General features: G+C 37.6%; 1 protein-coding gene across 1 annotated transcript in view; it reads right to left on the reverse strand.

Moving 5' to 3' along the window:
- Nucleotides 1-27976, reverse strand: part of LOC120427294 (uncharacterized) — a 147006-nt gene that overhangs the window by 110204 nt on the left and 8826 nt on the right. The window contains exon 2 of the mRNA XM_039592146.2: nt 7186-7235. The gene's annotated coding sequence lies outside the window, so the exon portion shown is untranslated. The remainder of the gene's footprint in view (nt 1-7185; nt 7236-27976) is intronic.

A 27976-nucleotide genomic window follows, 5' to 3' on the forward strand; every position in this document is an offset into this window, starting at 1 on the left:
TTCGTTTCTTGGAACAGTTAACTTTTACGGAAAATTCATACCAAATATGGCAGATAAACGAAAACATTTAAATAATTTACTAAAAAAGGATGTCAAATTCAAATGGTCAGAGGATTGTGAAAAAGCATTTCATGATTTAAAACAATGCTTGATGACAGAACCAATTTTGGTTCGTCCAAATTATAATGATACATTTGTGATTACTACAGATGCTAGTGATTATGCCATAGGGGCAGTATTATCAAATGCCAAAACAAATGACAATCCAATTGCATACGCCAGTAGAGCATTAAGTATTTCTGAAAAGAAATATTATACAATTGAAAAAGAATTACTTGCTATTGTATGGGCTATTGAGTATTTTAAACACTATATTTTTAATCAACAGTTTATTGTCTATACTGACCATAGACCACTAATTGCAATTTGGAGATTAAAAGAGACATCACCAACTCTTTCAAAATTAAGATTAAAAATTCAAGGAATTGGGTGTGACATTAGATACAAACAAGGCAAAGAAAATGTCGTTGCAGATTTTCTTTCTCGCATTAAACATGAAGATGTTGAGGAAATTAATTCAGAAAATAATTTAATTGCTGTCGTGACCAGACAACAGAAACGTCAACAAAAGGATTCATCAAACCAAATTGGAAATTCGAAAAATCTAATTATAGATGATATAACAAATGATATCTCGCAAAATGAAGAGGATTTAAATGAAACTATCGACGTATTACAAACAATCGATATTGGAAATGAAAAGAAAGATGATTCATGGAAAAAGTATTCTTTGGACGACTTCTTCGATGCTCAAAATAAGGATGAAATTGATTTTAAATTACTTAAATTTACAAAAACAATGCTAAACGAAAGTGATGCAGATGCCACATTCGTAATACTAAATAGTAAAACAGCATTTAAAGAATTATCACAATTAGTTGACCTACCACATGGTATGAAAGATTATTTATATGATAATATTTTATCCATTCCGGAACACAAAATGTATGGTTTAATTATCAATGGCACAGTTAAATCAGTTACAAATATTGAAGAACTTTTCAATGGATTAGTAAAAAGTTTTGAAAATTGTCCTGATTTCATAAAATCAGTTCGAAACATACAAATTGTTTCGTTTAGAAATTTGCAACACAATCCAGATGTAAACATTTTAAGATTTATAGCTGGAAAATATAAAAAAATATTCACATTATATGCATCAAATGACACTAGAATGTTTGTTAAAATGGAAGACAGAGATACGGTGTTAAAAGAATTTCATGATTCACCATTAGGAGGTCATGTAGGTGGAAGAAGAATGCTTCAACGTATTAGTCCTCTTTTCACATGGGATAATATGCGTCGAGACGTTGAAAATTATGTAAAGCAATGTGAATTATGTCAAAAAAATAAAATTTGGCCAAAACACAAAATTCCAATGAAAATTACGACAACGTCGACAGAACCTTTTCAGAAAATTTATATGGATATAGTAATTTTAACTATATCCGAAGACAATAATCGGTATGGATTAGTCATTCAAGACGATCTTACGAGATTTTTAGTAGTTGCTCCTTTACCGGATCAAGAAAGCACGACAGTGGCAAGAGCTTTTGTAGAGCATTTCATTTGTCGATTTGGTGCTCCAGCAGAAGTCGTAACAGACCAAGGAGCTAATTTTATGAGTAATTTATTAAAACATACTTGCAAAATATTAAAAATCAGGAAAATTAATACAAGTGCCTATCATCCACAGGCAAATTTAGTTGAACGTTCAAATAGAGAACTTAAAACGTTCTTACGAAATTACATTGCAGGAAATCCTCAAACATGGGATCAGTTATTACCATTTTTCACGTTTCAATTTAATACCACAGTAAACTCATCTACTGGATATTCACCTTTTGAATTATTATATGGTAGACAAGCTAGAATTCCGAATTCAGTCTACAATGTTACGGAGACAGAACTAAATTACGATGATTATGTTACAGAGATGAAAGCAAATTTTAAAAATATTCACGACAAAGCTGTACAAAATGTATTGGCTTCAAAACACAAAAGAAAAGAAATTTATGACAAAAATGCGAGAGAATGGCAACCCTGGTATGGAGATCTAGTTATAGTTGAAACTATTCCATCAGGTGTCGGGAAAAAATTACAAAGCTTATGGAGAGGTCCTTATGAAGTGGTGGATTTGCCAAGTGAGCAAACAACAGTAATTAAAAATGGTAATAAATTAGAGAAGATTCATAATAATAGGTTGAAAAAGTTTAATGACTAAATTAGATAATTAAATGTTATAAGTTAATATGGATGCATGAATCATAATTAACATAGAAATAGCTAAACTTATAATGATTAAAATAGTCATAGATTGCATGCGATTAAAACATTAGAGGAAAGTATTTAAAGTGCCTTAACTAAACTAAAACATTAATAAATATAAATGCTATTTACTAATCAAATCACAGAAATGTAAACTAAATGCATGGAATAATAGCATGAATTAACAATTTTGAAAATCCACGTGGTATAAAAAAAAAAACAAATATTCAAAGAAAAAAAAAGAGTGCACTCTAATAACTATGGAAAAGTACAAGATATTATATTAAAGTGTGAATGAAATGAATGAAAATACATGACATATTCAAGACAAGGGAACCGAAATAGATTGTAGTCCGTTATTACCGGTAAAATATGTTTTAGGAGGTCGTTGGTACACTGTAGATAGTAGATTAAGAGAAACATACAATCCAATTATACTAACTTCTGACTTAGTAACAGATTGCAATTATGAAGCCATTCCAAATTTGATAGAAACTGGCATTTATAATCCTGAAAGTATAAACAAAATGAGAAACATGATTTTCGGACAAAACGCTGGCAGAATTGCAGCAACGATAATGTATAGAACCTTGGCAGGGCAAAATCCCAGTCACCAAGGGTTTAAATTCGATTCCTTATTAGCATCGCCAATAATGGATCATGAATTAATAAGACTATTGAAAGCGATTATGAAAGGAATTTCAATATTTTCGGAAATATCATCATTTTTCCTAGGAACTTATATAATTATCGTTCAAGTAATTAAAATTAAAAATAAATTATTTGGCGCCGTAATAGGATAACATAAAAAAAGAGCTCAAGAAAATCAAATTAAAAAAAAATATATAAAAAAATAACAAAAATGAGATGCGAACTGAATGAATCAATGAATGAATGAGTGTTTATATGGACAAGGTACTGCAGACCAGAATGAATGTGTAAAAGAATGTTTTAAGTATGATAAATGGTTCGACATATCCACAAACAAAATTATAATTTATTATTTTCCTTTTTTTTATTATATAGAAGGTAGTTCCAGAATAATTAGTAAATATACAAAAACCAGCGTTAACGACCTATTTACAGCATAAAAAGAGAGAGAGGAGGATGATTCCGCAAGCGAAATCTTAGGTAGGCTACTCTCCTTGTAATAATAATTATTTTTTTTAATTTTTTTAGCCATGACAAGAAAGGAATATATATTATGGCACATTAATGACCGAGCCTCGTAAGCGGTAGATCGGGGTTCAAAATCCCGGCTCGGACCAACACAACTGGTGATCTTTTCCCTTCTGGATTCGATTGCTTAGTAAAGGGAAGGTAGTGTATCGTCACAAACTGGACCTTATCACGACATCATAGGTCGCCATGTTAACATTAGTTGAGTAAAAAACTGCCACTGAATCCGCTTTGTAAATGCCGGCTCCGATACTCTTCACGGGTATTCCCATCAGGAACTGGGGAAGATTTACTTTACACATTTAAAAAAAGGTAAAATATTCAACTGGGCATAGTAATTAATAATAATAATAATGATAAGAAAAATCAATACAATGCAACAATACAATTTAAAAGATCGTAAAATGTTTTAAAATTAAGTGGAAAAAAAACAAATACACGTTAAATTATAAACCCACATACACAAACACTACACTTATTAAATTAAGATTCCGGAGTTCACCAATGGGACATCAAGATCAACAAGCATCGCAGAAGTTCCTCGAGCTCTAACAATTAATCGAAAACGGTTGAGGTATGATAGGATTTGTGAGGTGAAAGGTGAAACTTGATTCAAATGGATTGATAATCTGATAATTGGAAAAACGATGGCAACAGTGCAGCAATAACTTTGTGTGGAGGAAAGATATATCTGTTCAATCAAAATAAATGTGAATGGAACCGAATACTTTATGAACGATTAACTCATGAGACGAAGGATGAAACATGATCTGAACATCAGATATAGATCAAAACAATTAGATACTATACAATCGCTACTCGTTACAATTGGATGAAACCGCATAATCACAGTTTAATGCTGATCAAAACAAATGAATGGAACTGCAATTCGCTACAAATTAAAAACAACTGAATGGATAGCACAGTGTATTCACACATAAAGGATTGACGCAAATCTCCACACAATTTCTTCAAATATGCTGGAAAAGAAACGACATAAACAGAATGGTATCAGATTAAGTTGACAAGAATCATTTTCACTGAAAACCAAGCAATGACTTGATTATTTTAAACCGTAAGATTGATATTGAATAAAAGAGTGGATATGACAACAATATAATTTTTTTTTCAACACGGAAGGAACGTCATCAGCCACAACATCAACATCAAGGTTGATAGTTTTTTTTTCATCAGCCACAACATCAGCGAGATCATCAATTAATAATCATCATCATCGAACAGAATCAATTGTAATAACAATCAAAACTAAGTTAAATATTAAGTCTAACCAATTTCCAACATATACCTAGCTGACAGTAGATGATCGTCTTTAGCAGACGAACATCTAGCTCGTAAGTGTGGGGATATGAAGCGACCCTCGCCTTACCAGAAAAATTCACAGTAGATTTTCTCTGTTAAAAACGAAAATATTAGGAAAAGGCGAATCAGGAGAGTTGTAAGAAAAAGGAAGACAAATAAAAATCAATTAGGAGCGTAGGACGGGAAAACCCGACAACACTTTTATGACCCACTTAAGTGGCACGCGCAGAAAGGTGCCCGACGAGAAACAAACAAATAACAATATCTGTGAAAAAAGGACAGGCACGACTGGAAAATAAATAAAGATTACATTATCTATGGGTTAAGTCATAAAAGGACCGCGACTAATTTCTGAGAAAAAAATCTGAGAATTAGAGCGCGGTGGAAAGAAATAGAACATTTATATTAGGATTTTATCAGGATATTATGTATAACTTGGAAGGATTTTTAGAGTGGGGGGAAAAATAAATAAAATAAAAAAAAAGAGAGTTATATATATTGTTGAATTCTGGGAAAAAGAGAGAATTAAGGAAACTTTTCATTATATCAAGAAAAATACAGGTTGGAGTGGGGGTTGTAAATGAGACAAAATATATTATATAAGTTAGAGGAAGAATTTTTGGAGTGAAACCGAAAAGGACGGATATATTATGCAACATCAAAAACTAGAGTGGGGGTAAAAATATAAGATATTAAATAATTAAGTAAATAACTAGATTTAGTATAAAAAGCCAAGCTGAAATCAAATAAAGGGTCAGTAAAGTAGACAGTAAATCAGACAGTGAAAGAGAGTGAAAGTGTTTGATCCGAAATATCCAGTCGAAGTGCCTTGGACTTAGCCGGCTGCACGCTTCAGCGGTACCGCGGCTGATTCTTGGCATCTTTTTTTTCCCACTTTTGAACAGTTTTGGTGGAAAATTTGCCACTTAGTGTGCTGATACCTGTATCAAGATCAGGAGAGCCATTTTCAAAGGTCAAGCAGCTCGGTCAACGGCCGCGTTCAAAATATTTAAAATTTGTTCGTTAAAATTGATTGGTCACGTAATCGAACCCCAGACGGCCGCGTGTGTGCGCAATAAAATGCAGATTTTGACGGTCTGTTGATTCAACCTGCTCTAACTATTCGATTGAATCGAATCGTAGTGAGGATGCAAATTTGCCTCTAATCACCAGCACCTCGCCGTCGTGGCGATAATCATTCGGATTGCGCGTTGCAATGGATTGGAAAATTTCTGCACGTCAGTGAAAGTTGGCGTCCAACTGCTGGGAGCACTGCCGTTTTACGTCTTTGATTTGTGGCATTTGAATTTTATTAGTCGGTTGGTGAAACTATTGATCTTTTGGAAAGTTTGAGAAGTCTTTACGGTATTACATAGCCGACATCGATCATATATTATTAAAAAACAACCAACTCAAGTATTTCAAGTTCAAGAGTCTGTATATTATTATTATTTAAACTTGTCCAAACATGCTAAATATGATTATCAACGTATGAAAATGCGTTTCAAACAGTTTTTAGTAAATCAGACTTTTATTCTCAGTGGGTAATTCTCGCCGACCTCCCCGACCCCTCTTCGATTTGCGTGAAACTTAGTGCTAAGGGGCAATTTTTATCCCTGATCACGAATCCGAGCTCCATTTTTCGATATCTAGTGACGGAGGGGTCGTACGATCCCTTAAATTTTTAAACATTCGAGAATAGACGTGATTTCAATAATTTGCAATGGTAATGATTTGAAAATTTCGTGTCAAAGGCACTTTTATGTAAAAAAAATAATTTCAAGTTTTATATTATTGACGCCTGGTCGTAAATCGTTGAGTAATGGTGATTTTCATAAAATGAGTAATTTTGTTCATTTAATATTGTCAGGGAAGCAAAATTTATACCTCCAAACGAAAAATCAAAATTATGCAAGTCGTTAAACTTGTTGTATATTTCTACTTGTAACAATTTGCTAGCTACTCATGCCAGGGGGCAGTAAAGTAGACAATAAAATTGATTTATTGTTTCACGTATCGAATTCGCATGTCCTCGTCGTTAAGTGAGATTCTCTTACAAACTCTGGAGAAGCGAAAGAACATTTTGTACTTCCACTTTAATGGTTTGTTTGTACGCGCGATATCCAATTACCGGTCATCGATGAACGACCGGCCAGGGTTAGTGTGTAGGCTGGTGCCATGACCGTAAGTGAAACGGTCCTGGGGTAAGGGTCACATGGTGGGATGTCCCTCGTTAATTTCTCAATTTATGAACAACGGAGGCGCGATTTATGGACGCGAAGACGACTCTATTAATAGACTCGCCATCGGCTATCGGCGGTGAAAGGAGCTTGAAATGTGCACATCAGGTTTACTTACTGTTAGGCTGAGCAACCCTCTGAAGGTTCAATTTCCAGGGTTTTTACAATCTGAAAGTGAAACAAACGGAAATTAATTAGCATACTGTTTACAAGCTTTTTTAATTGCCGTGTTCATCAATTGATCGTAAATGCATTTCAATGGAGATTCATCACTACTTTTCTCAATCAGCATCGTTTCTATGGAAAAGATTCACCCTGACCGATCGCACACATTTTCGGCACTATCTTTAGTGACCCACATACGGCGGCGGCGGCGGCAATTAAAACCATGCAAAAAAAGTGATTTTCAATACACGATTGGAAATTATGCATTCATGCGTCGTTGAAAGCGTTTCCTCCTACTGCTTTGTTTTTCGAACGATCGGTGAGTGCACAATTATTGGGGAGAAAATGCTCATACGCGAGGAATTATCGGCGCTTTTTGTCGGAACGCAATTGTGCGAAAGTGATTTGCGTTGTTAGATGGAAGTTTTATGATTTTATGGACTTTACAAACTCGAGGTTATTTTTTCAGATTCCTCTTAAAGAGAAAAAGAAACATTCTCGCTTCAAAAATAAATGATAAATGATAAATTACTTCTTCATAACTCGTAATACACCATAATTATTTACACATTATGTACAGAACTGATTCCAACTGAGGGCTTCCTGTATCATCAACCTTGTATAATGCAAAGGTAGCGAATAAAGTTCGCGGCAATTCTCATCGCACACCACACAAGAAGAGGTCCGTTTCATTACCAGCATTACAAAACACGTCGGCAGGCAATCGGCGGCAAGAAAAGCGCATTCTTTTTCGCGCCTGCAGCTTTTTAATCCGTTACCGCTCGAAAACTCGCGCGCAATAAAACTGCTTATCTAGGTTCGTGGTCAAAGTGCCGATAGCTGGACGGACGGCCACCTGCGCTGATCATTGCCCATGATCAAGGTCAGGTTCCGTTGGCGGTGAGAAGAAAAAAAGAGGACGCTAATCACACTTGCTGTCGCGCAAGGAATCGCGTCCACCTGCAAGCAAAATTCTTCCCTTCGGCGTGTTTGATTTCCATTTAAATTGCTCAAGCAGCAGGGTCTTTGCGGGAATGTTCCGCTGCCCTTCGGAATGGTCGTTCAGGAATCGCTTCGGGGGTTGTTGACGATTGGCGCGAGAACTAATGACCGGCCACCACGTTACGCAATTGGCCACGACTCAGGGAGGAACAATTTGATGCCCGCGTACTGGGTTTTGTCCCTCAAGAAACGTAAAAACCTAAAAAAAAGCTGGTATCTATCCGGTTGAGTGACACTCGCGTACCGGCAAAACAGGAGGTTCATTCCATTCGTGCCGATAATAATTATTACAAATTTAAGTCATTAATAAAAGCGGCAATTGCAAATATGCAGACAAACGAGGAAAACGGTATAAAACGGGTTTGTCTGATGGTCTGGGGTCCCATTATTGCATAGACAAACCAGCATTTCCAGGAATGCCGGGTGCACTGGGAGGATCCTACGCAGTGAGTACATTACGGCACACCACCGCCACGGCTTTTTCATGTTCCTAATCGAGGACCAGTTTTCCGGCTTTTCAACATGTTCCAGTTAATATAGCAGTAAATTCTTGTTCTAGTCCGTAAAATAAATCAAACCTTTTAGCGCGTGCTTTGGAGTAATCGGAGAAGACCTAGATACGGTCCAGAAAGGGAACGAACGAAGGACAGGACTTTAAAGTGTTTTCCTTGCGGAAGAAATAGTGTTTTAACGAGATGACCCAGATGAGAAACGACTTTCAGGCTTAACAAACTAAAATTTAAAATAGAACAAGAGCTTGTGAGACCACCTATGGAAATAAGATAGGGCCATAATCTTAGCGATTAATGTCACCAGCCGTATCTGAATGCAGATCTCGGATTATGCAGAAACAATATTGCTTTACTTTGAAATATGTTAAATACATGAATTGCTCGGTACAAATGTTAAACCAATTTATTTGATTGGTTTATTTAGTTTTTCTCAGATGGATTCCTTTATCATTTGAGAATATTAATTGTGATTCAAACTAAACACACACGAAAATTTTGCTAGATTAACACAAATTTAAGCTTGAAATTTCGGTCTGATTGGTTTCCCATATTGATGGCTACACAATTCTAAGAGTAAGAAAATATAAAATTTCATACAATAATGCAAAAAATATGTTACACGTAGCTAATGGGTGAGTTAATGGGTGTATCCGATCGATGTTGAATTTGTTGTAAAAGCTTGCTCGTGGCCTGGACTATTGACTTAAGAGCGAGTTTTTCACCAATGTGTAACAGGTCGTATCGAGGTGCTCCGATTTGGATGAAACTTTCAGCGTTTGTTTGTCTATACATGAGATGAACTCATGCCAAATATGAGCCCCTCTACGACAAAGGGAAGTGGGGTAAAACGGGCATTGAAGTTTGAGGACGAAAAAACATAAAAAAATCTTAAAATTGCTCCCATTTGCGTAAAACTTCATCAATTCCAACTCTCTTAGATGCATTCGAAAGGTCTTTTGAAGTACTTCAAAATGTGCTATAGACATCCAGGATTGGTTTTACTTTTTCTCATAGCATTTGTAAATTACTGTTAAAAATTGATTTTTTTAAAACCTTAATATCTTTTTGCAACAGCCTCCAACACCCATACTCCCATAGTTCCCTGTAGGTCGTCATAGCGGCACTTTTTGGTCTCAATTTTGTCATATTCGGAATCCTCGGACAATTTCACGTAAGTTAGAAATATGTGAGTTGTAAATTTGATTGGAAAAAAATCATTTAGAATGAAATAATAGTAGTTTATGCAACAAGTTGCAAAAAGAGGATTTTTTCAGCACGAGTCGTACATTTATCCAACGAGGGTCACCGAGTTGGATAAATACGACGAGTGCTGAAAAAATCAAGTTTTGCAACGAGTTCCATACAACATTTTTTGCATTTCCGAAAAACACCCATTGAGTGAAATTTCAAGTCAAATTTTCATGTATTTCGTCAATAAATCGTTTAAATCAAAACAATGTTGAAACGTATTCCTTTTCGAAACAAGTGCTGAAAAGTTCAACTTTTCAGCACCCATTTCAGTGCTGAAAAGTAGAACTTTTCAGCATTTATTTTGAAAAGTGTTGCTATTCGATTCTGTTATTTTTGGTACAGAAAAGTAGGCTATTTCGTCGTTCGAGAATGACAGGAAAAGTATGTAGTTTCACGAAGGAATTGCAAAAAATATTTTTTAAAATTTTGTCGGATTGAGGGAAAACCAGATATTCGCCTACTTGATACAGCATTTGACGTATTGATCACAGAGTAAATAAAATCTACATGTATTTCTTTTTTCAAAAATGCTTTATTTAATTATTTTTTAAATCAAATTTACAACTCCAATACTTCTAACTTACGTGAAATTGTCCGATAATTCCGAATATGACAAAATTGAGACCAAAAAGTGCCGTCTTCTTGGCCTACTGGGCAAAAACTAACGTTGTAAAATGTTTGCTCTAGAAAAATCGAAAAACTATGAGAAAAACTGCGATTGGCCAAAAAGTTATTTCCGTAGGCATATAGTCCATGAAATTACCTATCTTTTGACCTATGGAAGTATGGGTGTTGGAGGCTGTTGCAAATAGATATTAGGGTTTTAAAAAAATCAATTTTTAACAGTAATTTGCAAAAGCTGTGAGAAAAAGTCAAACCAATCCTGGATGTCTATGGCACATTTTGAAGTGCTTCAAAATACCTTTCGAATGCAACTAAGAGAATCAGAATTGATCAAGTTTTACGCAAATGGGAGCAATTTCAAGATTTTTCATGTTTTTTGGACCTCAAACTTCAATGCCCGTTTTACCCCACTTCCCTTTGTCGGAGCATCTCGATACGACCTCTAGAACAAACCGAGCAATATTTACAAATACTGCCTCTTAAAGGTAAAGGGTGGCAAAATTGGCCCTAACCAATTTTAGACCTTTTTCCTCACAGTAAGTTGATCAAAAGACTGTAATTTTTGAAGCTAATTGTTAATTTTAATGGAAGCATATTGAGCTTAACAAAAGGCAATCGTTTGGAATAAAACAAAACTTTGCAAATTGAAAAAAAGCTTAGCTTACACAAAGGATTTTGTTAGATTAGTATTTTGATCTATAAGATAAAAAACTCTCTCCAAATCTGGGCCCACTAAATCTTAACTAAACTAAGCTCCAGTTTTGGTTTCTTATGTCATAGAACAACAGAATTCCACATTTGCTCTCGATCCCACTGTTCAAACTTCAACACATTTTCATTTACTGCGTAGGATCTCATCGCTGTTCGCGGCATTCTTGAAGTAGCAGCTTCCTCATCTGAATCCGCGGCAAACACAGGATATCGCCTGGGTTTGTGTTTTATTCTCGCGTTCGATCGGGAACCCAACTCCCCCCTTCTCGCAATCGATACATTCGATCTTTGCTTCAGCAACTGCAGTTGTTCAATTCTGCTCTGATTCGTTTGCGGCCGGTTTCAGGTTTCCCCGCGGGACAAGACTCGCGAGGGCGTCCAACCTCTGCCCCCAATCGAAACAATGCATCGCCAAACTCGCTGCTATTTGCATACCATTAAATAATAACATAAAATTATCGGCACAATCTGTGAAATTAGACGATTGGCCGTGCAAGTTGTTCACCACCTAGCCAATTTAGTGCCCCCAGGGACGCAGATTCGCGTTTTCAGTCCATAAATGGAGCTCGGGGGTCAGGGGGGGATGACTTGCAATCAGATTGCTTCCTGAAATCCCTCGGGAGGAGTTACTTTTTAATCTGTGTTGATTTTCCAGCCCATCCTCCTCCTACACATACGAGTAGAGGCTAAAAGGTGCAACATGTTTGGCCGTGTGTTCGAGGGAAATATTTAGATCAACTGGAACATGTTCCGATTCTGACCGAGGGCATTCTTTAATGGAAGCATTATGTTAAGCTTATGTGTTAATCCAAACGGTGTGTTTGTGATGCTAGGAAGGGCAAAGATTGTTTCTATTACATCAATAAAGGTAAATTCAAGCTAAGAAATGCGCGCAACAAGTTATGTTTGAAAACTCATCCTTTCACCGTACAATCTTCGGGGAGTTCCACTGGAGAGATTAGTGAAAAATAAAAACATGCAAAGGGCGCGTCCAATATGACAGATCCCTACAACCCACTCCGGTACGAATGATGCCCACTAAACGGAACAGATCATGAGGCCTCGCGCGCGCTCGTTGAAAGCATGAACCACAATCCGGACAGCGAGATCATGACTCCGTGACGGCTGACCGGTTTTCCAGACGGGCCTCGTTCACACATGTTGCAAATCACACAGCTTCTATCTCGTTACATCTTCGAAGGAGGCAACCTCCCAAAAGCTCTGCAAACATACCTACTTTTCCAGGGGAAACTTGTTCACGCAGCATGATTCGCGGCGGCCAGGAATGTCCAAACGAGGGAAAGGCCGGGCAACTCCTCCTGCTGCTATACGGTGTCATCCCTAGATTCTCCGGCACTATAGCGAAAAATATGGGGAAGTGAAGGCCAAACCTGACCAACTAGATGTACGGTTGGGAGCAATTTATAAATCTCGTCGCACCGGGGGAGACTCCGCGGAGATCAGGTTGCCCAAGTAGGCTATGCGCAGACTTTCCGCGCGAAGATGTGCGTTTTGGGTTGTCCAGAGCCAGCTTGGATGGACATGTTACAAGCAGAGAGGGCTCTTCCAGTACAACTGCAGAAAATGTGAGTGCGCGCGCGCCTACTTTGCACCATGGCTAATGGCCAGCGACAGTCAGCTGCGATAGAGTCTGGAGAGTTGGCTAGTCCGTTATAATAAATTACATTACAGAACGATATCAGGTTGAATTTTATGCAGTAAAACACTTTGACTGGTTGTGCCGTCTGCCCGGCACCGGTTGAAGAGCTTTGGGGGTTTGCTTTTTATTGGTTTATTGGGTTATTTATCTCTTTAACTAGGACAGTCGCAGCTTGTGGCTTGAGTGCAACAATGTGAACGTTTGTAATTTTTAACAACGTTTGTGAGGTTGGGTTCTTGACTTTTATTTAAGTGTTTCTTGTCTAGATAAATGCGATGCGATTATTCTAGCGAAATGCATTTTTTGAAACTAAAGTTATTTCAATAATTGTGAAAAAAGAAAAGTCGCAATTTCCAAGATTTTTACGAAAAAGTAATGTTATTTTCACAACAAAGAATTAACTTTGTATAACACTCAATAGTTTGAACAAATGAAACAAAGTTAAAAAAAAACGTTTGGGAAGGATTTTTTTTCTGATTTTCACACCTGCAACATTTGCAACTCCAACACCTCAAACTAGTGTGAAATTGCCAGAAGATTCCGAATATGTCAAAATTGAACGCAAAAAATGCCTTCTGGATGGCCTACGGGGCAAAAAATAACATGTTTAAAAGTTTGTTTTAGATATTTTTTTAAACTCTGCCATTTTTCGTTACTTAACTGTATTTTTTTTGGAACATGTCATTTTAAGGGAAATTTAATGTACTTTTCGAATCAATATTAACCCAGAAGGGTCATTTTTTTAATTTAGAACACAATTTTTCTTTTTAAAATTTCGTGTTTTTTCGTTTCGAAAAACACTTGTTGAATAGATAGTAGAATATACAAGTACCGTAAACTGGGGTGACTTTGATAGCCCGGGGTGACATTGATAGAAATTTGATTTGGCCACTAATTTTGATACATCCAATGTAACAGTCACATGTTTGCTATATGTTCGATAATAAATATCCCTTAATGCTTACATACTCAAAATTCTCAAAAATGTTTAGATATTAATTTGACGGGCATTTGAAAAACCTTTCAAAGTCACTCCGGGCTATCAAAGTCACTCCCGTTTACGGTAAATTGAAATCAATATTTTGTCTTATGATAAAACTTGATAATCAAGAAACATCATTATAACTATAATCGACATTAAACGGGTTTTGGAATGTCTTAGAAGAGATCGTTCATTTTTGAATAGCAAACACAAATTGAAACATTGTGACCAAACTGCGATTGCACGCTGGTTGTAGGATTAGTATTGGTTTTTAATCAAAATTAAAAGAAGTTTGTGGTTTGGTTGAGCGTTTTAGCAGAATGCATTACTATGAATACAAAGAGACGTGTTCCTTTTTTTTGTCTCTTTGTATTCATAGTAATGCATTCTGCTAAAACGCTTATTACGATTATTAGACCGGTTCACACATTTTATTGTGATCAATTTAAATTATGTGTTTTTTTAAATAAATATGTAAGTAAATCAATTTCACATATTTTTTTCAACCTGATTCAATCTTAAAGCAACCGTTTTCTCTCATCTGCACAAATTTTCCCACTGCATTGACTCAGTTCGTCGACCTTGAGAGAGATATTTGCTAGGCTCAGCCAAAGGTTTTGCAGACGCAGCCGCTTTTCCACCTCGCTCTTTTGCCATACATTTCTGCAGCATCACTGCGAGCAGATCAACATCCAATACCAACTTCGGCCAGACGTGGCTGCTGCGGCGGGGCCAGATATCATAAAACGGTTCACGTGCTTCCGATATTGTTGGAAGTTTGCACTGTAAAATTTGTGTTGAAATGGTTTATGCATTTTTTTATTCAGCTTACAAACCAGAATTTCAAAAGTTATAATATAAATTAACAAAAAAAAATCAAATGACGATATTTTTTATAGGAGAATTAATCACAAAATTTCACTGTGCATCGAGAAAAAAGGAAATCCAGTGGAGTGGGGGTGTTGACGAAGGGTTCCTCCGGTTTCGCGCTCAATCGGCAGTGGAAATAAAGTTCAATAAACGGAAAATCGTTTGAAAAGTGGGCTTCATTTAAACAAATTAACTCTCATCCGATCAGAATGCGGATGAAAGCAGAGCTGAAGAAGCGGTGAACCGGGTAATGAACCTTCCGCCGGACCCGGCAGTGCCAATCGGTTCTACGCGGAAGTGCAGAATGACGACCTACGTCACCGTGGTGAATGGTGACCATTGACGTTGAACGAGGGTGTTGAATTGTTGCTTTGGAAACCCGGAAATTGCTGGAAAATTGTTTTTTCGTTTCTTAATAAGAAGAGAAACAGTTCACGGCTTGTTTCTGAAGTAGAAGAGCTCATGTAATCATGCGTGCTCTTTTATAATGAATTAATTTTCTGCATAAATCATCACGCACTTTTCTGTACAATGACACTTGCACAATCCGTCCGATATCTCTGCCGAGTTTTCACTTTCGTTTTTCCTTCAATTCAAACCAAACCACCCCGCACAATCGAAAAGCGCTTTAACTTTTGATTTCATTTTCCAAATGCCGCCCACGCAAACCACGCCGCCGCGGGCAGAAGCGTGCAAGCTTTAACACTTCTTTGAGCCGACCACCCCTCGAGATCCAGGTCACACGATAGTTTGAAAATTCATCCATAATTAAGAGCACGCGTGGGAGTCGTGCAACTGACGCCGCCACCGGTTGGCGATTTATGGGTGCAAAAGTGCATCGTTTCACCACGCGCGATGATCACCGATGATGGTGGCGATGCACAATTGCGCGGTTTGGTTGCGCTTTCGGACGGTGTGGCACTTTCCTTTGTGCAATTTGCACTGGATAATTTACCGAAATTTTACTCAGATTTGTTCAGAAATAATGTAAATTAATGAAACTCTTCTTCTTTCATTTGTTTCAATTTTGCTCTAATTCTCTTTTATACATTTCAATTTTAAAATTTAGTATGGTAGTGGATGTCCTAGTACAAAATATAGATAGAGTCTATTTTGCAAAAAAAAAGACAATCTTTTTTAGACTACGACATGTCTTTAAAACAGGGCTGTGAAGTTGGAGCTGGCAAAATCAGAGAAGCTGGAGTCAGAGTCTCTAAAACTACACAATCCTGAGTCGAAGTCGTCAAATGTTCAACAATTTTGTATGGACGTTGTTGTCGGAGTTGGAGTAGGAGCCGTTTAATCTACAGAAACCGCAGTTGAAGTCGAATCCAATTCAAAAGCTTCAAAACTCCACAGCCCTCTAGATATTTTTTTTCATTGTTGGTTCCTATCAACAAGACACACATGTCAATTTAACACACATTTATTCCGTTTGCAATAAAAACACATTGATCTTACAATTTTAAGTCGATTTTTTCTGTCCCTTAAAATTGAGATCCACAAACTGACATGGCGGGCGCTGTTGATGCCCAATGACTGTTACCTATTCGCAACTAATCTAGTTGTAGCAATCATTAAGTTTTATCTTTTCGGCGCATTCATACTTGCTGTTGATAAGGACTTTTCAAAGGATTTTTGCTGTCTTAGATGCAAATGAATGGGTATTGGTCTGGCTTCAAAAAATACTTTCGATCTAGCCTTAGACACATTTGAATTGCACAAAACGACTTTTAATTAAATTTCGAAGAATAAATACGACTTCTTGGCTAATCGAATTAGTCACAATCATCGAGCACAAAATTTAACCGATTATTGCCCAAACCACAATGAGCCCACTGAAGGCTCGATTCGGACCACTGGCCATGGGACCACAAAAACCACCTGCGAACTTAAACCTGCGCCGTTGACTTCTCAATTACTTAAGTGGCCACGTGCAGTGACGACGCCGGCCAGTTAGTGGTTAACCAACATCGTACGACACGGTTCAAAAGTCACCTCTCTTTCTTCATCGGTCTTCAGAAGAAGATCACACAGCCAGTCGATCGGTGGATTGAAAGGTATGAAGAATCGATTAGCGGCTATTTCTATTTGATGATCATCGACCGTGGTGGTGAAGCGAGATGTGTGTGGGGCAAAGTCAACGTGCTTTTTTGCGATGATTCGATTAGCACGCTTCTTCATTCACTCAACCGCCACCCCTCGCGGCAAAGGGTTAGCCAGTGTGGCGATTCTTGTCGATCGTAGTTGAGTCAGACCAAGACGGCCAGGTGGTGGAAAATTGGCGAGCGGAACGAAACCGATGAGAAAGAGGTAAAAAATCATGGGAAATAATTTGCACTGCCTAGGCTGAACTGTTTAGAATCGATTCGAACATTTCCCCCCTTTCCTTTCGTTTGCTTGGAAAAACACCTTTCTAATAAAGCACACCTGCGAGATCCTTGAGCCAGCCAAGCATGTTTTGTGTTTAGTTTTATCTTTCTACACACTTTGGTTTTTTAAACGAAATCGGTATTTAAAAAAACATTATTAAATATTAGCATTATCAGTTAGTTTTAGCAAAGCTTGAAAAACTACAAAGATCAAAATCAAACAAAAAAAATGTTTTGTAATGTCGACCTTCTGTTCATCTAACAGAGCGATGCAAAAACTTGACTCGATTGAAAATATTGATTTCTTAAACCCAGCTTTTCGTCTAGTAATCCAATCATAATATTTACCTTTTTTGACAGTCGCGGCAGAGTCTAGGGCAAAAAGATTATTACATCGCCACTACTGTCAACAAAGGTAAACATTATGATCGGATTACTAGACGAATAGAAGAGAATCAATGAAACGTTCGGCAAACAAAAACAAACGAACGTCAAACTTCAATGTTCCGTTTTACAAAGAAAAAAAAAAACTATGCAAGCCATGAGAAAGAGAAAACAAGAAATCCTACTCATGGGACCATCGAGAAAGAGATTCGTTGAGAATGAGAGGCATTGACGAAAGGTGAGCAGTTTGAAGGAACTGAAGAAACCATCGACATATGGAGAAATATTGAGATAGCGTAGATTGAAAACAAGAGAGATGATTGTAATTTTAAAAATCTATTTTTTCAAAAAGGAACAAAATTATATCACGAAAAAGACTTCCGTTGGTTCTGAGTCACGCGTTTTGTAGAAAGTCATTGACCAATGAACTGCTCCGCCCAACCGTGTACTTGCATTAATCGCTCCAACTAGTGTGCGCATTCGGATAATAGCGCAAAAAAAAAGATTGTCCACAATTCATCAAACGCCAAAGTACCGTTAGAAATCTGCGCTAAACAGGTAACAAGCCCCGCTCCGTGTTGATAATGTGTATAGAAAAACGTTCTGCGACATAATATAGATTCCATCGCCGCTCGCATCGTGATGGACATCATGCACTTCCGGTTTTCACAGTTGCCTGCGTTCCGGTAGTGTGACGTCGCGGAGGTTAATGCCCCCTTTCCTGATGTCGTGAAAACGGCAAGAATTTCAATTGAACCGTTCGGCAAGAGAGAGGCGAGGGGCGTCCAGGAACATAACCTATTTCTGATCCAGTTCCCAGAGGTACAGTACTCCCGCAGCAGCCTACTCGGATGGCATAATGGCACTTGCATCACAGCAGCCCAGAGCAGCAGCTGATGCATCACACGCATGGCAAGCTTTGTTAAGCCAGATCATAATTAGTGCCCCGTGTTGCACTTGCCTCCTTTGATCGGAACGGACGTCCCCGGTGGCAACAATTTTTGCTTTATGTGATCCATGCCCCTTGCCTACGTTTGACATACGATGCGGTAGCTGATTGTAGATAGTTTTTCGCTGATAACAATCTTTCTAGCTCGGTAATAACCGGGTGGTTTGTGGTGCCACCGTTGACGAATGGCTCGAAGACCTGTTCAGAATGGTCGCCGTTAGCGGTTATCAATTGGATGAACACTGAACAGGTTTATTTTCCATGCCGAAGGTTATAAAAATTATGCATAAAATTGGATATGATTGACAAGAACCGTTTTATTTAAATCTTAACGGAGCATAGTTGTCAAACATGATTTTTATAGTTTCAAGAGAGAATACATTGCTCTGTAGAAATATTTCAAAAAATCTATTTATAGACTCATATGCCACATTTCGGTATGTGATGAAATGTGCCTTGGTGCGATCATTGACACCTGTGGTGGGTGCTCTTGGTGTTGTTGGTGGTGGTACAGCTGAGGTACTGGAAAGCACACCTGGGTTTGGTTGGTGGGGTACCCAATCCCCATTATAGAATCATCCAGCGCGGAGAGAAAACCGCCGCGGCACGGTTGGCTGATCACCAGTACCAGTCATCAGTTGTTGGAAGTGAGTTTATATAGATTCATTTGGTCATCGTGCTCTATGCTGCTTGCAGAGCAGAGCGTTGATTGCTGATTGTCAGCCACTGGTGGTATGGTGTGGACCGAACCGAGCTTAATTAGAAGCATCTACTGGAAAATAGAGACTCGAAATAGGGTGGGATGGAGTGCTCACTTGGGGTGATTTGGATTTTTCAGAGCAATACTAATAATAAATTTAAGATTGCAGCAATTTTGGAGTGCAATTGACTTATTTCACGAGGTTTTGTGGTGTTTTGGAAATTTTAATGAATTTAAACCAGAGCAAAGTGAAGTATTATCATTTTTACCTTTCTCAAAGCTATAATCTGGCTCTAATTATGAACTTCTAACCAAAAAGCGCATGAAGATTGCATACATTTTCACTAAGAATAAAAAACCTGAACAAAAGTCTGGCTCCTTATGTATGTATGTCTCAATAAGACTAACATTATTTATTTGTTCTACAGCTTTTTATAGTTTTGATACAGTTTGATTGGTTTTAAACATTATACTGATTTGTTTTTTTTAGGTGAGTAAATCACTACGTTCCAAACAACTTGTAATTTTCCGGGCTAGTCACAAAAATGGGTATGTCAAATTTGTATTCTGCGTAAAAAAAATGTGGAAGGTGTAAAATTGGAATTTTGAATATTACCTGTTTTACATTATAAGATGTACAATTTGCACATTTTTTCGGTTAAATTACATCTGGGGCGAACCGGGACACATGGATCAAATAGAGACAGCGTTTTCCAAGTAACATTTTAGGCTTTATTGCAGCTGTTACAACCGCTATAAAACCTATCAGCCAAAACCATCATTAAAACCACCTAGTCGTAACAACCTCCCCAGAACCCCGATAAACGCCTCTTAAAACCCACAAGGACCTCCGCAAAAGGTTGTGACGGCCTATTTATGAAACCTACATAGCAGTAAAACTTCACAATTGAATCTTAGTAAGCTCCTTGAAGCCTTAATAAAACGTTAATTAAAACCTAGTCAGGAGTTATGGAAAACTGAAATTTCAAACGTCTTCAAACGTCTTATGCCAAACAGGTTCTATCCTGGCAAAAATAAGTCTTCGAGCAAAGAGAATGTTCATCAATACTTAAATATTTTGGAAACTAATGATTGCAAAACAACTGGACAGGTGCATAATGCATTTAAAAAACCTTTTTTTCATGCAAATGTTGAAACCGTGGCTTGTTATTTCAAATTTTAAACTTTTTTTTGCTCCCCCCCCCCTCGACTCTGATTGGAGGGTTTCTTCTGTTACAACTTGGTTTTAAAGAAGCATGCGATAAAACTGTTTGCTTTGGCATTTCCATCGAGTTTTCCAGACTCTCTTAAAACTTTCATAAAACCTTATTGAAAGCCCTTTGGCTTTTATTGTCAGCAGGTTTTATGTTTGAGGCATAAAACCTTATTAGAACCTATTGATTAATTAATTAATTGCTTATAAGTTGCGATGAATTCCTAAATAAAACTACTAAGCAATCAAGATGCTGCCATTAAACTTCAATAAAACTAGATGATAGCTTATTGGTTTAAAAATGTCATTGGTTTAAAAATGTTCGGATCACTAATGGACCATGTGATCGGAAAATCGGTAGTGCATAATCCACGAGGCCTATTTAGGAGGGATAGAGCACTGTTAGGCTAGTTAAAAATTTTAGGGATTTAGGGACCACTCATCAAAAATTACAAAACACTTTGGGATAAACACCAGTTTTATTTATAAAAAGGCAGTATATCAGAAAAAGTTGGTCCGATTTTTCGTGTAAAATGGATCAACCAAATAAATAAATTTAAAACTAAATCAATAAAATTTAAAAAAAAAGTAGAATTAAAGATGTTTTATTAAAATGACAATTGACATTATTCCACAAGTTTAAATCAATTTCGGTTAAACAGATTCGTTACTATGAGAAAATTTTAACGCTATTTTTAAACATGTTCATGTAAAATCAGCGTTCAATTTCAGATTCACAACGATTAAGGTTTTAGAAGCCAATAATCAAGCTTACACCTGTTATGGCTTTATGATAATAGCCATTCAACATGTGAGCTGTCAATTTATGAACTCTTTCCTTGCTTTGCTAGAAGTATTTGCATATTTACGGCATAGATGTTAGAATCTACCCGCAACATAGATTCATCAAATAACTCATTTTCTGGCCACATCGTAAAGTTCGTTATACATCACACATGGTTGTGTGTGCCTTATGGATACTCCTAGACCTTAGGGAATGGACGCAATCTCTCTTCTTCATCATTACCGTACGGGGGGCGGCGGCCGAAAGATTGTTTATAAAATTTAATTTAATTCTTTTGTGCACTACTCCGTTTCAGTTTTCGCCGGGCGTCCCCCTTGCAAGGACCGACCAGCCAGTGTGTGTACCGGTCAAGCCATCCATCTCCGCCGGGGCGCTGCTGCGCGCACGTGCTATAATTCATTTTTCACATGGTTGCGCATAAAAAATAACCACCACTGCTAGACGAACGGGGGGAGAGATAATTATAACAGTAGGAACCACGGCATGACCATACAAGAGAAATGCGTTCCTCCCTTCCGCTTCCTCCTGCGTCCAACTTTTCCACTTTGGCCACAATTCATAACACTTCAAAAAGCACATATTCCACCCCTGGGTCCTCTTCCGCACTGATCACCTCACTCTAACTGCTCGTCTGTTCTCATTACGGCCGTACATTTCAATTCTTCCACGTTCTGTTTCGCTCTGGTCGGTTTTACTTTGGCCCTGGACGAGATCATGTATAATGCATTATCAAATCGCTGGCGAAGGAGGTGTCCCCTCGACTCAGCTGGTCGGATCTCGGTGCAGAACATAACCCTGAAGCTCCTGGAGCCATTCGTGGGATCTACAAGTACAGCAAAAGCCCAATAGTTTGTCACTACCAATCTTCATATTAAGAGTGTCCAACCATCGAAGCTCTACTGTAGTGGAAGACCCCAAAAGCAAAGCTTCTGTGTTGCTGATTTCAACGCTGACTGCTTCGGTTGTCGCACACTCAGAAGGGGTGGCTCGGGGGGACACCCTGCCCATGTGGAGATACTGTTTCAACCGCAGAAAAAGTGCTTATGATGAATATGAATCATGTTTAAATTAATTATGAAAACAACAAGTGTGTGCAAAGAAAGAAGTGCACCCGAAGGCGCGCGCGTGCCCTTCGAGGCGTGAAGTTTGGCAAATAATGCCCCCTCTGCTCCTACTCTCGTTGGTGTTTGTTCCGAGAAAGAGGAAAGGAGGCATATTGATAGCTGTGGCGTCTGAGGACAGGTGAAAACGAAGAAATGGACATGTATGAGGGGTTCTGGAGCTGACGATTGACGAAGATTTGTATTTTTTTAAAGTTGCACCGGAACAATAGCAAGCACATGAAATGTTGGTTAAGGTTATGATCAAGGTGAGTTTTTGAGGGATTGTGGGTTTTTTTTTTCTGCTGGTTGCGTGTACGAAATAAAACTCAAGGTAATCTGATCACGCTATGTTTAACAGTTTCAACATTGTATTCATTATATACATGTCATGTCCGCACACATGCCAAGATCAATTGTTAGTTTGATATTCAATTTGTTGTTCTCTATACATTAGAGTTTAACAAATTTATCGTTTTGCGAGCATACCGGGGCGTGTTCCGGCGATGAACTAAGTCTAAATCTCTCCTTGATTGGACGTAATGATGACGAGCGGGAATTCGAGGGACATTTTTTTCCGGAATTTGATAATATTTGCTACTCTTGATTCCCGAGAAAAATTTTCGAGACTCCTGGGAATTGCATACGATTGTTTGTCATGTGAAAATTTATGATAATAATAAACAAGCACCTTGAATGAATGAATTCATAATTAATAAATCTATACAGCAATTCTATTCAATTCAATTTCATAGGCTAAAATAAATATCTTTGCCAATTTTGGGCCAAGTCGGTTCAGGTTAAGGGGTCGCTGTTGAAAGTTGATTTTTGAATGGGAAAATCGCGAAAATGTATGGGGCAAACATTACTTCAGGATTTTGCCGATTCTGCGGCGTAGATTTCACCCAAAGTCCAAGTATGACATTTTTGTAGGAAATTTATGTTTCTGCAAAACGATCCGAGTTGATCTAAGGAATCAAGCCAAGGGTTGTCACCTAGTGTGCTTTAAATTTTTTATGTTTTTCTTGTTATTCGAATTTATACTAAATAGTTTACAATCAATAGTACATTATTTTTTTTGCTTCCTGCTTTTTTGGTGATGTTTGAAGCTTCCCTCCAAAATCTTGAAAAACAATTAGCCACTTATAAATTTTCCACCTGAACGCAGAAAACAATATTCAATAACGTCCCAACTTCAATCAGGTGAACCTTCTCGATCTTTTTTTAATTCGAAAACTTTCGATAGACGTGGTTCAGTATCGTTTTAATGTGGGGGCAACAGCAACAAAAATACTGCGAGTTTGGGGCAAAAATCCAACAAAACTTACAGTTAGCCGATTTCACTCCCCAAATCCGTAATGTTGCGGAAAGAGCACGATGTGAAGCAAAAACATGCTGCCAGAGGCCACCATCGACCAGCTACCAGGAAGGTAATGAGTTGAAGAAATCATTCAGATCAGCAAATGTTAGTTTTTAGTTTGGTAAGGCGAAGTAGTAGTTGAGGCTAACAGTGTTTGAAATAATCGTTCTCATGGGTGCGCGATGAACCAGCGCGCTTGATTTTGCTGCAGCTGATCGATCTGCTGGAGAAGATGAATCGAATGGGAAAAAGCTCGCTTAATTTAGATTTAGTTCAGTTCACACACTTATGGCGGGGGGTTAGCTCAGTCAAAATATATACGAGATGAAATCTCAGCTTCAGGTAAGGCACCACTTCGCTCAAGCAGCAGCATTATGACGAGGAAAGCGAATCGAGAGCAGCAGCAGCACATCTCGCGCTTAAATGAAACGCTTGATGCCGTAATGATGTTTATTGAAAATTTGCAAAGAAAGTGTAATTCGATACATCTGCATCGTTTCGTGTGTGTGCGCGCGCACTTGCGGTTGCAACGATTTTGTCTTGCACAGTTTGAGAAATGAAGTCAATGTCAACGGGTTTGACTGACTGAATTTTGAAAAATTGAAACAAAACCAGAAAAACTGAATTAATAAAAAAATGCAAAGTCATAAACATATTCGAGAATTTTTGGTTTTGCAAACATCAAACGCAATGAATTTGAAAGATCCTAAAGATAAATTAAAGCCAGTCCAGGGTGGAAAATATCATCTAAAAATCTCCCTTCATCAAAAAGTGAAAATTTGGTTGATTTATGCTCGACAGACCACCAGCAGCGAAAAATCGAAAGTAATGGAGAGTACACAGGGTGATCAAATCGGGCAATTCGAGCTGAGAGCGTCACTTTCGATTGTTCGCAGGCAGGCAAAGCGATTCACTGCAAAATGAAATTGATAATTAGATGGAAAATTGTCACGTGATAAATGGACGGTATCGCGCAAAGTTTCCCAAAGTGTGACGCCGTCGACAATGAAAGTTTTTTTTTCTTGTTTTATGCCTAATGCTCCGTAATGATCAATCTTCATTAAAGGTCTTCGGCTTTGAAGTGATACGAGTTGTTTAATTTTTTTCATCTAAAATGAAGTTCCCAGCCCGCGTGGAAGGCAAAAATGAATGAATTTCTCAGCGTGTGAAGACTTTTATTCATAGATAAGTTATTCAACGATGGGCGGATCACCGTTCAATGGGTGCAAACGATGTGGAAAATTGAAAACAAGTCAACAACATGACGGTGGCAAAATGATGAGTGATTGATCTTTTGTATGATACATCGTAGCACAACGCGATGGATCTTCTGGGTATCTACTAACAAGTGGCAGTGAGAATGCCCTTTATTTTGGGTAAAATTTTAGACTAAAAACTCAAGTTAATCATTTGAAAGTTTAAGGAATGAAATATTTATCTTATATTATTATTAAAAACTCAAAAATATGATAAAGTTTAAATTTTTTTTATAAAGTATGTGTAATCTAATCATTTAAATAGATTCATTAGCATGTGTAATGAAGTTGAATGGTTTGTATAATTCAATCATCTCATTAGCAACATTGTACCTCACATGCTCAAGAGAGCAATAAAAATTAATCAATTCCAAACATCGCAAACATCACGCACAAGAAACTCAATCAAATTGGTCGTCGATGTGTGCCGAGAAAAAAAGATTCCCCGACAAATTTCACAGACAGTTTCACTTGTAAACAAGTATGTAAAAATCGGAAAGCTAACACCTTGTTGCGCGCATCGATTAATTCACCACCCACACACCAGATGCTGCTGCCTCAAAGTATCTTCTCAATCTCTTTCTCTTTCCCCAACACCTTCACCAAAATTGGCGCGCGGCGGCATTGACTGACTGACTGTGCGCGTAGGAAAATTGTTTCATTTTCTTTCTATCACAAATTCATGAATCTGCCTCATCTGAGTTGATTAGCGCCAACTCATGCTGCACACACAGGCATCACTGCATTCAGTGCTGCCAGCTTTGCAAATCAGCCGTCGGATCGGACCGAACTTGAATTGTGCAACATTTAGAGCGAAGAAAATTACTTCATTATATTTTAATAATTATAAGCTTATCTCGAGCTGGCTGGAGTCAGTGTTGATAGAAACAAAAAAGTTTCATGTGTATTGCGAAACGGATTGATTTTTTTCTAGATTTGAAAATCATCTTTCATAAGTTTGTGTAAAGATTTATTTGAAATATCTCACTTCCAGTTCATGCATTAAAAAGTAATTATTTGTTTGAAAAAGGAGTCAGCAACTTCCATAAACAATTGAACAAAAAAAATCTATAGTTATTTAGAATTAAACTACTCTAAAGTGATTTAGAATGTTTAAACCCAAGATTACGGCCAAAATGGAGGTGATGAAACATTGAAAAAATGCATTTTTCAATTTTACAGGCATTCAAAAAAGAATTTTCGGAAAATAAACTTCTTTGCAGCTCAGGAGCAACAAGTTAGGGTAGCGTAGTCATCAATGAGACACTTTTGGTTTTCAACTTTCAATGATTTTTGTATTTTTATCATCTGCATTTTTCAATGAGCTTTTTGTTACATTTTCTTTCTATTAAAGTGTTCTAGCATTGACCAAAATATGAGATCGATCTGATGTCTACAGCCAGAGTTATTCAACTGTCTCATTGTAGACGCACTTGGCAGGAACAATGAGACAGGTGGGGAACAATGAGACACTCTATAAAAATCATTTTTTTTCGAGCTAAACATCATGTTTTTGTGTTTAATTAACAAAAGTTATACTAAAAAGTATCTAAATTTTGTAAAATCCATGTATTCATACCAAATAACTTTATATTTTTGGTTAAATGAAGTTTAAACTCAATAAATATGCCAAAAATCACTTTAAATTCATGTTTTGAAAGATTTCCAAAGATTTTGAAAAGTTTAATGAAGAAAAATCAAAGTGTCTCATTGTTACCCATGGGCTGAAAAGAGTGGGGAACAATGAGACAGCCCTGGATTCTGGGTATATTCTTAATTTTGGTCAAAACTGATGAAAGGACATTGTAGCCCAACTCATTCCCTATGAATAGTCGAAAGAAATCTGAAGAAAAAATAGTTTTTGTGTTAATGGCAGCCTATGAGCGAAAATGTAATTTTTGTCCATAATTTACTTTTACACCCCAGAATCAAACATTTTAAATATCTGTGCAAGGAAGCGTCCATAACCAAAGCCACTATTATGGCAAACGTGTATCAAGTAGACACATCTTTCCCCCAAATATGAGCCTGATTGGTTGAAACTACGACTTGTTAGAGCCATTTTATCATTGTTCCCCGTGTCTCATTGATGACTACTCTACCCTATATGTAGAACGTATTTACTAAATACAGGTTTTCCTACAAACCCTTGAGTAAATTTTAGATATTAGTACACTCAACCCCCGGTGGTTGGTCACTTTTTCGTTTGACACTTTTTTAGTTTGTACCCCGTTGGTTGGTCAAAGTCAAACTAAAAAGTGACGAACTGTCACTTTTTACACGGCGCTCACGCACACTATCAAAACAAACGTTCAGTAGTGTGTGTGAACTCCGTGTAAAAGGGGTGTCAAACTAAAAAGTGACCCCGTTCGTTTGACAACAGTTGGTGTCAAACCATCGGGGTTTGAGTGTATAAGATATGTAAAGTTGAACGTTAGACTAACTGGGTAAAGAATTTTGAAAACTTTTTATTTACTGAAACCAAGGGTCTCAAAATCAACCACTTCATTCGCGAGCACAAATAGCAGGCGACGCGATACTGCCCTGATGAATTCCTACCGTTTGTAACTTTCACACCATTCGCTCCCGAACACTCTCTCTTCTACTCTTCTTCTCTCTCTGATCGGCTCAGTCTCCGAACGGCTCAGGCAGGCCGAACGTCACCGATCACTCTGAACTGAAAACATTTTTTCTCTGATGAGCTGCGTTATACTCATTGATTTGGGTTGCCTAAAATCAATGTTATTAATTAAATTGTGCATTTATTTTGATTTCATAACATTATAGACACCATTCAAAGACACTTCCACCAAGAAAAAATCAAAATGATGGCAAACTGAGGGCGTGAAGACAAAAAGACTGCCGCGCTGGCATTTTGTGAGATTGGCTCTTCGCTGAGCATGTTAGTGTGTGAGTGTCGTCGAGCGACGGAGTAGGCAAATATTTTCACGATGTATTTGTTCGCTGAGTGAGCAGTTCGGGCCACTCGCTGG

This window comes from Culex pipiens, chromosome 3 (genome assembly GCF_016801865.2).
Source record: "Culex pipiens pallens isolate TS chromosome 3, TS_CPP_V2, whole genome shotgun sequence".
Classification (NCBI taxonomy): Eukaryota; Metazoa; Arthropoda; class Insecta; order Diptera; family Culicidae; genus Culex; species Culex pipiens.